The sequence below is a fragment of the Bubalus kerabau genome, chromosome 6, assembly GCF_029407905.1.
Source record: "Bubalus kerabau isolate K-KA32 ecotype Philippines breed swamp buffalo chromosome 6, PCC_UOA_SB_1v2, whole genome shotgun sequence".
Taxonomy (NCBI): domain Eukaryota; kingdom Metazoa; phylum Chordata; class Mammalia; order Artiodactyla; family Bovidae; genus Bubalus; species Bubalus kerabau.
Window position 1 is genome coordinate 64,520,030 of NC_073629.1, and position 13,344 is coordinate 64,533,373.

The 13,344-nt window shown below is 37.5% G+C and overlaps 1 pseudogene; it reads left to right on the forward strand.

The window, feature by feature from the left end:
• Positions 1 to 12,694: 12,694 nt before the first annotated feature.
• On the forward strand, positions 12,695 to 12,978 carry LOC129656183 (ubiquitin-conjugating enzyme E2 variant 1-like; annotated as a pseudogene).
• Positions 12,979 to 13,344: the final 366 nt, after the last annotated feature.

Sequence of the window (13,344 nt, forward strand, 5' to 3'; positions counted from 1 at the left end):
CGGATACAAGGTTAATATAAAAAAGGCAATTACTTTCTTATATACTAGCAATAAACACATAGAATTTGAAATTTAAAGTGAAATAACATTTACATTATCAATCCCCAAGTATGAAATGCATAGGTATAAATCTAACAAAATATGTACAAGATCTATATGAGAGAAACTAAAAAACTCTGATGAATGAAATCAAAGAACTAAATAAATGGAGGTATATCCCATGTTCATGGATAGAAAGACTGAATATTATCAAAATGTCATTTCTTCCCAAATTTATTGATTCAATAAAAATTAATCATAGTCCTAACAAGCTATTTTGTGGATATTGAAAATTGATTCTAAAATGTATATAGAGAAGCAAAAGAAGCAGAATAGTGAATACAACATAAGAGAAGAAGAGAGTTGGAAAAGTGATACTACTCAACCTCAGGCTTCCCCAGTGATTCAGCTGTAAAGAATCCACCTGCAATGCAGGAGACATGGGTTCAATCCTTGGGTCAGGAAGATCCCTTACACAAGGAAATGGCAACCTACTCCAGTATTCTTGCCAGGGAAATCTCATGGACAGAGGAGCCTGGCAGGCTATAGTCTATAGGGTTGCAAAAGAGTTGGACATGAGTTAGCAACTAAACATAAACAAAACTCAACTTTAAGACATATTATAATGCTACAGTAATCAAAACAATGTGGTACTGAGGAAAAAACTAGATCAATGTAACTGAATAGAAAGCTGATAAAGAAGCCAGCATTCGTTAGTCACTAGATCTTTTACAAACAAGCAAAGACAATACAATGGAACAAAAATGAGATTCTCAACAAATCATTCTGGAGCAACTGTATATAGACATTAAAAAAAAGAATCTAAACAAAAGACCTTACAGCCTTCACCAAAACTAGCTCAAGATAGATTATAGACCCAAATGTAAAGTGCACAACTTTAAAACTTCTAGAAAATAACATAAAATCTAGATAACCATGGTGGTGGCTATTACTTTTTAGATATAGCATTAAAGGCACAGTCATCAAAAACTTGATAAACTGAACTTCATTATTAAAAAAAAAAAAAAAAGAAAAACTCAGTTCTATGAAATATAGTGTCAAGAGATTATGGAGACAAGCCACAGACTAGAAGAAAGTATAGCAAAATACTCATCTGATAAATGACTGGTATCCAAAAATACAAAGAACTTAATAATAAGAAAAATCCAATTAAGAAATGAGCTAAAGATCTTAACAGACAAGTCACCAAAGAAGATAGCTAAAAGTATATGTAGAGATGTCCCATTCATATGTCATCAGGGAAATGTAACTCAGAACAATACTGCAACACCACTGCATACCTATTCTTTATGCCTGGTCACTCATTTGTGTCCTACTCTCTGCAGTCTCATGGACTGTAACCCTCCAGGCTCCTCTTTCCATGGAATTTTACGGGCAAGAATACAGGAGCGAGTTACCATTTCCTAGGGGATCTTCCCAACCAGGGATCAAACCTGTGTCTCTTGTGTGTCATGCATTGGCAGGAGGATTCTTTACCACTAGACCCTGAAAGCCTTGCTGCTGCTGCTAAGTCACATCAGTTGTGTCTGACTCTGTGCAACCCCATAGATGGCAGCCCACCAGGCTCCCCCATCCCTGGGATTCTCCAGGCTTGCATACCTATAAAAATGGCCAAAATCTGGAACACTGACAACATCAAATACTGCTGAAGATACAAAGTAGCAGGAACTCTCATACACTGCTAGGGGAAATGCAAAATGATACAGCCATTTTGGAAGACAATTTCAGATTTCTTACAAAAGTAAACACACTCCTACTATACGATCTAACAACCACACTCTTTGCTATTTATCCAAAGAAGCTGGAAATTTGTGTGAACACAAAAACTTGCACATAGATATTTATAGAAACTTTATTTGTAACTGCCATACTTGGAAGCAACAAAGATGTCCTTTAGTAAATAAATGAAAAATAAACTGTATTACATCCAGACACAGGAAAATTCTTCACTACTAAAAAGAATTGAGCTATTAAACCATGGAAAAACATGAAGAACACTTAAATGCACATTACTAAATAAAAGAGCCAATCTGAAAAGGCTACATGGTATAGGATATCAATTACATGATATTCTGGAAAAAAAGCAAAACTGAGGAGACAGTTAAAAGATACATAGTTGCCAGGGGATGAACGAGGGGATTGCAGAACAAAGGATTTTTAGGGCAGTGAAAATACTTCTTATGATACTATAATGGTAGATGTGCTGTGCTTTGTTGCTCAGTCCTTTCTGACTCTTTGTGATTCCATGGACCGTAGGCCACATGGCCTCTGTCCATTGGGATTCTCCAGGCAAGAATACTGGGGTGGGTTGCCATGCCCAAAACCAAGAATTGAACCCAGGTCTCCCACACTGCAGGTGGATTCTTTATCATCTGAGCCACCAGGGAAGCCCATAATGGCAGATATATGTCATTAAATTTTGTCCATACCCATAGAATGTACTACATCAAAAATAAATTGTAAATTATGGACTTCAGGTTGTGATGATGTGTCAACAGAGGTTCATTAGCTGCAACAAAAGTCCCACTCTAGTGAAGGATGTTGAGTGGAGAAGGATATTTATGTGTAAGTTCAAGGTGGAAATCTCTGTTGTTATGGATCTAAAACTACTCAAAAAGTTGTCTTAAGAATTTTTTTTTTCATGTGTTCCCCATCCTGAACCCCCCTCCCACCTTCCTCCCCATCCCATCCCTCAGCATCCTCCCAGTGCACCAGCCCTGAGCACCCTCTCATGCAACGAACCTGGGCTGGTGATCTGTTTCACATATAATATATGTTTTAATGCTATTCTCTTAAATCATCCCACCCTTGCCTTCTCCCACGGAGTCCAAAAGACTGTTCTTTACATCTGTGTCTCTTTTGATGTCTCTCATATAGGGTCATCATTAACATCTTTCTAAATTCCATATATATGCATTAATATACTGTATTGGTGTTTTTCTTTCTGACTTACTTCACTCTGTATAACAGGCTCCAGTTTCATCCACCTCATTAGAACTGATTCAATGCATTCTTTTAATGGCTGAGTAATATTCTATTGTGTATATATACCACAACTTTCTTATCTATTCGTCTGCCAATGGACATCTAGGTTGCTTCCATGTCCTGTCTATTGTAAACAGTGCTGCGATGAACATTGGGGTGCATGCGTCTCTTTCAATTCTGATTTCCTCAGTGTGTTTGCCCAGCAGTGGGATTTCTGGGTCATATGTCAGTTCTATTTCCAGTTTTTTAAGGAATCTCTACACTGTTCTCCATAGTGGCTATACTAGTTTGCATTCCCACCAACAGTGTAAGAGGGTTCCCTTTTCTGTGCACTATCTCCAGCATTTATTGTTTCTAGACTTTTTGATAGCAGCCATTCTGACTGGCATGAAACAGTACCTCATTGTGGTTTTGATGTGCATTTCTTTGATAATGAGTGATTTTGAGCATCTTTTCATGTGTTTGTTAGCCATCTTTATGTCTTTGAAGAAATGTCTGTTTAGTTCTTTGGCCCATTTTTTGATTGGGTCATTTATTTTTCTGATATTGAGCTGTAAGAGTTCTTGTATATTTTTGAGATTAATTCTGTGTCAGTTGCTTAGTTTGCTATTATTTTCTCCCATTCTGAAGGCTGTCTTTTCACCTTGCTTATAGTTTCCTTTGTTGTGCAAAAGCTTTTAATTTTAATTAGGTCCCATTTGTTTATTTTTGCTTTTATTTTTATTACTCTGGGAGGTGGGCCATAGAGGATCCTGCTGTGATTTATGTCAGAGAGTGTTTTGCCTAAGTTTTCCTCTAGGAATTTTAGTTTCTGGTCTTACAGTTAGATCTTTAATCCAGTAGGATGTCAAGAAACACCTGCAGTAACAGGCAAATTTGGCCTTTGAGTACAGAATCAAGACTAATAGAGTTTTGCCAAGAGAAAGCACTGGTCATAGCAAATACCCTCTTCAAGAACACAAGAGAAGACTCTACACATGGACCTCACCAGATGGCCAACACTGAAATCAGATTATGTTTTTTGTAGCCAAAGATGAAGAAGCTCGATACAAACCAGCAAAAACAAGACCAGGAGCTGACTATAGCTCAGATCACGAATTCCTTATTGCCAAATTCAGACTTAAATTGAAGAAAGTGGGGAAAACCACTAGACCATTCAGGTGTACCTAAATCAAATCCCTTATGATTATACAGTGGAAGTGATAAATAGATTTAAGGGACTACATATGATAGACAGAGTGCCTGATGAACTATGGATAGAGGCTTGTGACATTGTATATGAGACAGGAAGCAAGACCATCCCCAAGAAAAATAAATGCAAAAAAGCAAAATGGCTGTCTGAAGAGGCCTTACAAAAATCTATGAAAAGAGAAGTGAAAAGCAAAGGAAAGAATGAAAGATTTATCCATTTGAATGCAGAGTTCCAAAGAATAGCAAGGAGAGTATAAGAAAGCATTTCTCAGTGATCAGTGCAAAGAAATAGAGGAAAATAATAGAATGGGAAAGACTAGAGATCTCTTCAAGAAAATTAGATATACCAAGGAAACATTTCATGCAAAGATAGGCTCAATAAAGGACAGAAATGGTATGGACCTAACAGAAGCAGAAGATATTAAGAAGAGGTGGCAAGAATAGACAGAAGAACTGTACAAAAAAGATCTTCATGACCCAGATAATCATTATGGTATGATCACTCACATAGAGCCAGACGTGACAAATCACTCACCTAGATTACAGACACTTCCTGGAATGCGAAGTCAAGTGGGCTTTAGAAAGCATCACTACAAAGCTAGTGGAGCTGATGGAACTCCAGTTGAGCTATTTCAAATCCTAAAAGGTGATGCTGTGAAAGTGCTGCACTCAATATGCCAGCAAATTTGGAAAAGTCAGCAGTGGCAACAGGACTGGAAAAGGTCAGTTTTCATTCCAATACCAAAGAAAGGCAATGTCAAAGAATGCTCAAACTACCACACAATGGCACTCATCTCACTTGCTTGTAAAAAGTAATGCTTAAAATTCTCCTAACGAGGCTTCAGCAATACATGAACTGTGATCTTCAAGATGTTCAAGCTAGTTTTAGGAAAGGCAGAGGGACCAGAGATCAAATTGTCAACATCCGTTGAATCATCAAAAAAGCAAGAGAGTTCCAGAAAAACATCAATTTCTGCTTTATTGACTATGCCAAAGCCTTTGACTGTGTGGATCACAATAAACTGTGGAAAATTCTGAAAGATATGGGAATACCAGACCACCTAACCCGCCTCTTGAGAAACCTAGATGCAGGTCAGGAAACAACAGTTAGAACTGGACATGGAACAACAGACTGATTCCAAATTGAAAAAGGGGTATGTCAAGGATGTATATTCTCACCCTGCTTATTTAACTTATATGCAGAGTACATCATGAGAAACTCTGGGTGGATGAAGCACAAGCTGGAATCAAGAGTGCCAGGAGAAATATCAATAATCTCATATATGCAGATGACACCACTCTTACGGCAGAAAGTGAAGAAGAATTAAAGAGCTGTTGATGAAAGTGAAAGAGAAGAGTAAAAAATTTTGGCTTAAAGCTCAACATTTAGAAAACAAAGATCATGGCATCCAGTCCTATCACTTCATGGCAAATAGATGGGGGAACAGTGGCTGACTTTATTTTTGAGGGCTCTAAAATCACTGCAGATGGTGATTGCAGCCATGAAATTGAAAGAGCATACTCCTTAGAAGGAAAGTTATGACCAACCTAGACAGCATTTTAAAAAGCAGAGACATTATTTTTCCAACAAAGGTCTGTCTAGTCAAGGCTATGGTTTTTCTAGTAGTTATATATGGATGTGAGAGTTAGACTCTAAAGAAAGCTGAGAGCCAAAGAATTGATGCTTTTGAACTGTGGTGCTGGAGAAGACCCTTGAGAGTCCCTTGGACTGCAAGAAGGTCCAACAGTCCATCCTAAAGGATATCAGTCCTGAATGTTCATTGGAAGGACTGATGTTGAAGCTGAGTCTCAAATACTTTGGCCACCTGATGTGAAGAGCTGACTCATTTGAATAGACCCTGATGTTGGGAGATATTGAGGGCAGGAGGAGAAGGGAACGGCAGATGATCAGATGGTTGGATGGTATCACTGACTCAGTGGATATGGGTTTGGTTAAACTCCTGGAGTTTGTAATGGACAGGGAGGCGTGGCGTGCTGTGGTATATGGGGTTGCAAATATTTGGACATGACTGAATGACTGAACTGAACTGAATTGATAGGTTTTGGGTTGTTGTGTTTTCATTTTCATTCACTTCTATGCATATTTTGATTTCTTTTTCCATTTCTTCTGCAATTTGTTGGTTATTCAGAAGTGTGTTGTTTTGCCTCCATATTTTTGTACTTTTAATAGTTTTTTTCCTGTAGTTGACATCTACTCTTACCGCATTGTGATTAGAAAAGATGCAAGGAATGATTTCAATTTTTTTGAAGTTACCAAGGCTAGATTTATGGCCCAGGATGTGATCTATCCTGGAGAAGGTTTGTGTGCACTTTAGAAGTAGATGAAATTCATTGTTTTGGGGTGAAATGTCCTATAGATATCAATTAGGTCTAACTGGCCCATTTTATCATTTAAATTTTGTGTTTCCTTGCTACTTTTCTGTTTAGTTGATTTATTCATAGGTGTGAGTTGGATATTGAAGTCTCTGACTCTTATCCTGTTACTGTTAATTTCCCCTTTAATACTGGTTAGCATTTGCCTTACATATTGTGGTGCTCCCATGTTGGGTGCATATATTTTTATAATTGTTATATCTTGTTGGATTGATCCTTTGATCATTTTGTAGTGTCCATCTTTGTCTCTTTTCACAGCCACTATTTCAAAGTCTATTTTATCTGATATAAGTATTGCTACTCCTGCTTTCTTTTGGTCTCCATTTGTGTGAAATACGTTTTCAAGCCCTTCACTTTCAGACTGTATGTGACCCTTGTTTTGACGTGTGTCTCTTGTAGACAGCATATATAGGGGTCTTGTTTTTGTATCCATTCAGCCAGTCTTTGTATTTTGATTGGGACATTCAACCCATTTACATTTAAGGTAATTATTGATAAGTATGATCCCATTGCCATTTACTTTGTTGTTTTGGGTTTGAGTTTATACACCTTTTCTGTGTTTCCTGTCTAGAGAAGATCCTTTAGCATTTGTTGAAGAGCTGGCTTGGTGGTGCTGAAATCTCTCATCTTTTGCTTCAGCTCCACCCCTCGTGAAAGACTCCCTTCTCTCCCAGCTCAGAGGAGCAGTTGAGTGGCCCCATAGTTCATCTGAGAGTCTGAAGGCTTACTTGCAGCAAAGCTGGTTTCTGGAGCTGAATTTGGGGCTCCAATCTAACATCTGTTAAGGCATTTTCCCAGGTTGTTCAATACATCAGATCAGTCACTGAAAAGGACATTGGCAAGGGGTGGTCCTAAGATGGTGGAAGAATAGGATGGGGAGACCACTTTCTCTACACAAATTCATTGAAAGATCATTTGAATGCTGAGCAAATTCCACAAAACAACTTCTGAATGCTGGCGGAGGACACCAGGCACCAAGAAAGGCAGCACATTGTCTTCAAAAGGAGATGTTTTATGATTGGTGTGGTATGGATGGAGAAGTCTTGAGGTTACTGTAAGAATAAAACTGAAAACCAGAGGCAGGAGGCTTAAATCCAAAATCTGAGAACTCCAGAAAACTCCTGACTGCAGGGAACATTAATTGACAAGAGCTCATCCAAAAGCCTCCATACCTACCCTGAAACCAAGTTCCACCCAAGAGCCAACAAGTTCCAGAGCAAGACATACCAAGCTAATTTTCCCAAAACGCAGGAACAACACACTAAGCATTATAATACAGGTGGCCAAAAGTCACACCAAACCCATAGACACTTCAAAACTCACTACTGGACACTTCATTGCACTCCAGAGAGAAAAAATCCAGCTCCACCCACCAGAACACTGGTGCAAGCTTCCCTAACCAGGAAACCTTGACACATCACTCATCCAACCCCACCTACAGGGAGGAACCTCCACAATAAAGAGGAACCACAAACTTCCAGCATACAGAAAGGCCACCCCAAACACAGCAATCTAAACAAGATGAAAAGGCAGAGAAATATGCAGCAGTTAAAGGAACATGATAAAAGCCCACCAAACCAAACAAAAGAGGGGGAGATAGGGAGTCTACCTGAAAAAGAATTCAGAATAACGATAGTAAAAATGATCCAAAATCTTGAAAACAAAATGGAGTTACATATAAATAGTCTGGAGACAAGGATTGACTAGATGCAAGAAATGTTTAACAAGGACCTAGAAGAAATAAAAAAGAGTCAATCAATAATGAATAATGCAATAACTGAGATCAAAAGCACTCTGGAGGGAACCAACAGTAGAATAACTGAGGCAGAAGATAGGATAAGTGAGGTGGAAGATAGACTGGTAGAAATAAATGAAGCAGAGAGGAAAAAAGAAAAAAGAATTAAAAGAAATGAGGACAACCTCAGAGACCTCTGGAACAATGTCCCATGCCCCAACATTTGAATCATAGGAGTCCCAGAAGAAGAAGACAAAAAGAAAGGCCATGAAAACATACTTGAGGAGATAATAGTTGAAAACTTCCCTAAAATGGAGAAGGAAATAGCCACCCAAGTCCAAGAAACCCAGAGTTCCAAACAGGGTAAACCCAAGGTGAAACACACCAAGACACATGTTAATCAAATTAACAAAGATCAAACACAAAGAACAATTTTTAAAAGCAGCAAGGGAAAAACAACAAATAACACACAAGAGGATTCTCATAATGAAAACAGCTGATCTTTCAATAGAAACTCTTCAGGCCAGAAGGGAATGGCAGGACGTACTTAAAGTGATGAAAGAGAAAAACCTACAACCTAGATTATTGTACCCAGCAAGGATCTCATTCAAATGTAGAGGAGAAATGTCTTAAAACTTTTAAGACAAGTTTTAAGACACACACACACACACACACACACACACAAGCCATATAAGGTTCAAAACTATTCCTTGACATTTCAAAATGACATTGGTTACCATTTTTTGGCTGCTTTGGGTCTTAGTTGTGGCATGCAGAATCTTTAGCTGAGGTATAACTCTTAGCTGCACCATGTGGGATTTAGTTCTCTGACCAAAAATTCCACATGCATTGACAACATGATACCCTAGCCAGTGGACACCAGAGAAGTTGCTTGGTTACCTTGTGTGTAGAAAACTGAGACAGTGGATGGGAAGGGCAAAGAGGGATCTTCCTGAGTACAAATCGCTTTGTATATCTTAACTTTGCTGTTAGTCTCTTGAGTTTGTTCACTTTGTGATGATTCATGGGGCATTACTCCTATGGTATTTATACTTCATTAAAAAAGGAAGGAAGGAGGGAAAGAAAGAAGGAAGGAAGAAAGGAAGTTTTCTAACCCAGAGTCCCTGTTCCTGTTTTACTCTCTCCAACTAGAAACTATTAACTCCTATTCTTGATTATAACCTAAAAATTTATGCTTCAAATTTAGATTATGGATAAATGGAGTTAGAAAACTGAGAGAGATGTATGATAAAATCAAGGGCACAGTATATGAAAGAATATAAATGAACTAAATGTTATCATCGGCCAAAATTCAATGTATACATAGAAAAATGTACTTATTTTAATTTCCAGGGATTCTGGAAAATGCGGCATCTCGGGCAGTTTAAAGTATACAGGATATTACTTACCACAGTCACATTCCCATTACAATAATTTTTTATTGGGGAACATGAGTTTATATAATTTCTTTTGGAAAAGGAGCTTAATTTTAATGAGAGAAAATAATGTTAGTATTCATTTGAATGTGTGAGCATTTAATATTGAACATACAGAATTTTCAGTGGGGATTTAAAATGTGATATATGAGGGAATTTTAAGTGTAATACATTTAATAACATGAAAGTTCACTATTTTACTAGGAAGAACTAAGTTATCCTCATCTCTACAACACACTTGGCAGTGTTAATGTTCTTTTCCTATGGCTACAAATAGTCTTCAGCAAAACTTTGTAATATACCTCATCATATTCAATATGAAGCTGACACTTAGGTAGTTAAGTATGGCTCTGTGCCTTTTAATGACTCATTTCATGGGAAAATAATCATTCTCTTAAACTTCCTGGAAAAAGTACAAAATCTCTACTGTTACAGAGAGAAGGAAATCTATGCAAGACCTATTATATTAAAGGAGGGGAATAAAAGGACCCTTGACAATTTTCACCTCTGAAGATGTATGTTTATTGTTTGACATTTTCTTGACAGTTACAACTTGGCAAAAGATACATAGATTTTTTTTTTTTCTAAATTGTTTTTTTATTGAACTTCAGACTTGTGTCAAACATCTGGAGGCTAGGGGAAGAATATGCAGTCTTAAGGAAGACTTCTGACACATCACTTTGACTTTTTGACTCTCCCTCTATCAAATAGTCAAATAATGAATTAGCACAAGCAATAGAGGGGAATAATAGTTATTAAAAGATGGAAAATTCCTTTTATTTGGTCTACAAGAGCTTTACTTCTTAAAAGCCTTTGTCATGTACAGAGAGAAGTCCTAGGAAATTCAAATCACAGAACTTGATCACATTTGTTAATATATAGTTCCGAGACATGTCTAAAGGGTCAAGTATAAATGGAGATTCTAAATATTTAAGTCTCTCATTCACTGACTGCTTCAAAATTGGGAAAGCAGTATGACAAGGATGTGTATTGTCATCCTGCTTATTTAACTTATATGTAGAGTACATCACGCAAAATGCCAGGCTGAATGAATCACAAGCTGGAATCAAGATTTCTGGGAGAAACATCAACAACCTCAGATATGCAGATGATACCACTATAATGGCAGAAATTGAAGAGGAACTAAAGAGTTTCTTGATGAAAGAGGAGAGTGAAAAGCTGGCTTGAAATTCAACATTAAAGCAAACTAAGATCATGATATCTGGTCCAATTACTTCATGGCATAGAAGGAGAAAAAGTGGAAGCAATGGCAGATTTTATTTTCTTGTGCTCCCAAATCACTGAAGATGGTGACTGCAGCCTTAAAATTAAAAGAGGCTTGCTCCTTGGAAAGAAAGCTATGACAAACCTAGACAGCATATTAAAAAGCAGAGACATCACTTTGCCAGCAAAGTTTCATATAGTCAAAGCTGTGGTTTTTCCAGTGGTCATGTATGGATGTGAGAGTTGGACAATAAATAAAGCTGATCACTGAAGAATTGATGCTTTAGAATTGTGGTGCTGGAGAAGACTCCTGAGAGTCCCTTGGACAGCAAGGAGATCAAACCAGTCAATCATAAAGGAAATCAACCCTAAATATTCATTGCAAGGACTAATGCCGAAACTCCAATACTTTGGCCATCTGATGCAAAAAGCTGACTCATTTAAAAAGACCCTGATGATGAGAAATATTGAAAACAAAAGCAGAAGGGGGTAGTAGAGGAAGAGACAGTTTGATAGCATCACCAACTCAATGGACATGAATTTGAGCAAATTCTGGGAGGTAGTGGAGGATGGAAAAGCCTGTTGAGCTATGGTCCGTGGGGTTGCAAAGAGTCAAACATGACTTAGTGATTGAACAACAACATTTTCCCAAAGTTGCTCCTTATTTATTATATCTAGGATGGCCTAAAGGCTCTCACTAGGGTCACTAACAGCTAGCCACTGGGATCAACTATAGACCATGTATGTATATAACCTTAGTACTCAGTTGTATCTGACTCTTTGAGGCCCTGTGGACTGTAGCCCACTACAGTGGGCTAAATTCCTCTGCCCATGGAATTTTCCAGGCAAGAATACTGGAGTTGGCTTCCATTTCCTACTCTATGGGACCTTTGCAACCCAGGGATTAAACACATGTCTCTTGTATCTCCTTCACTGGCAGGCAGATTCTTTACCACTGCACCACGTGGGGCCCCCTGCATTGTAGCAGGAAATATTAAGCATTTCTTTTTGCTCAAATCCTCTTTCCAACCTTTACTATTATTTTAATTTTCTAACTTCATCCACTATCATGATTCTAATGTAGCACAATGTAATTTTGTAATTATATTTTTAAACAAGAGGCAAAACTTATGCAAGCTGTATTTTAACATGAAGATCATAGTCATATATTTGGATTGTAAGTGATGAAGTTGGAGAAGGCATGATTTGAGGCGAAAACATCATTTGAGGCAAAGTTGTTTTGATTCCAGAGCCCATATTTATCCAATACTTCCATACATCACTATTTGACCTCATGCCATTCTTCTTCAGGAATTTTTTTTTTAATTAAAAAAAGAAAACATCTTACTGACTGTTAAAACTACACACCAGTTATGTTCTTTTGTGACCACTGGCATCTAAAAGTGACATGGGTAATCTTAGGAGCACCATGGAATTTGGGAAATTGATTAAACTAAGGGGTTTTAGTGGTTACAAACTCATTAAGTTTGTATACTAAAGATTAAAAACAAATCTGCTGGAATTTGAGGACAGTGTTGCAAGATGACAGCTACTTCAGGCTCAAGAATGGAGTCCCCTCATGTTAGAATTCAAAGAACGCCAGAAAAGAGAAGATGCCACAGGTAGCTGAGGTCTAAAAGACAACACACACGACACGAAACAGCCAGAGATGCTAATTCGACCTCTAAGAAAAAGGTATGAAAACTGAATCTATAGTTTAAAATAGAATGTAGACCTAAATACTCAGAAGCACCTTCCCCTCATAAGATTTATAGCAATAATATGAATGGACTGAATAGGGCTAATAATGAACCTCAAGAGCTGTATCTGTTAGGAAAATGGCAGAATTCTTATAGCATCAGAGTTGTCCTATAAGAGCTTTGGCACCTAAGAATGTTGAAAATCAATATGAAACTCCTGCAATCACCTGAAATACAGTGTTATAGTAATTAATCAAAAAGAAAAACAACAAAATAAACCCTCCCTCCTGCTTTATTCTGTTTAAACATTCTTCATTTTTCACAGCAGTAAATCCTCTAGATACGTGTTGGAGACCTTACAGTACAGGAAAGAAACTCCCATTCAAAGCAATTTATCTTAAGATACTGTAAATGATCCTTATAACTTTGTGTTTGTTTGAGATATATAAATTTTGCTATAACAAGAAATCCTGTCAAGTGTAGCCACTATCCATTTAGTTGAACTTTTGGATTAAGAAAATACATTTAATTTCCATCACAACTTATAGGTCATATCTAACTCAACTGAGAAAAATGACATCACACAATCACTTTGCTTCTGATTATATGGCCTGGGGTC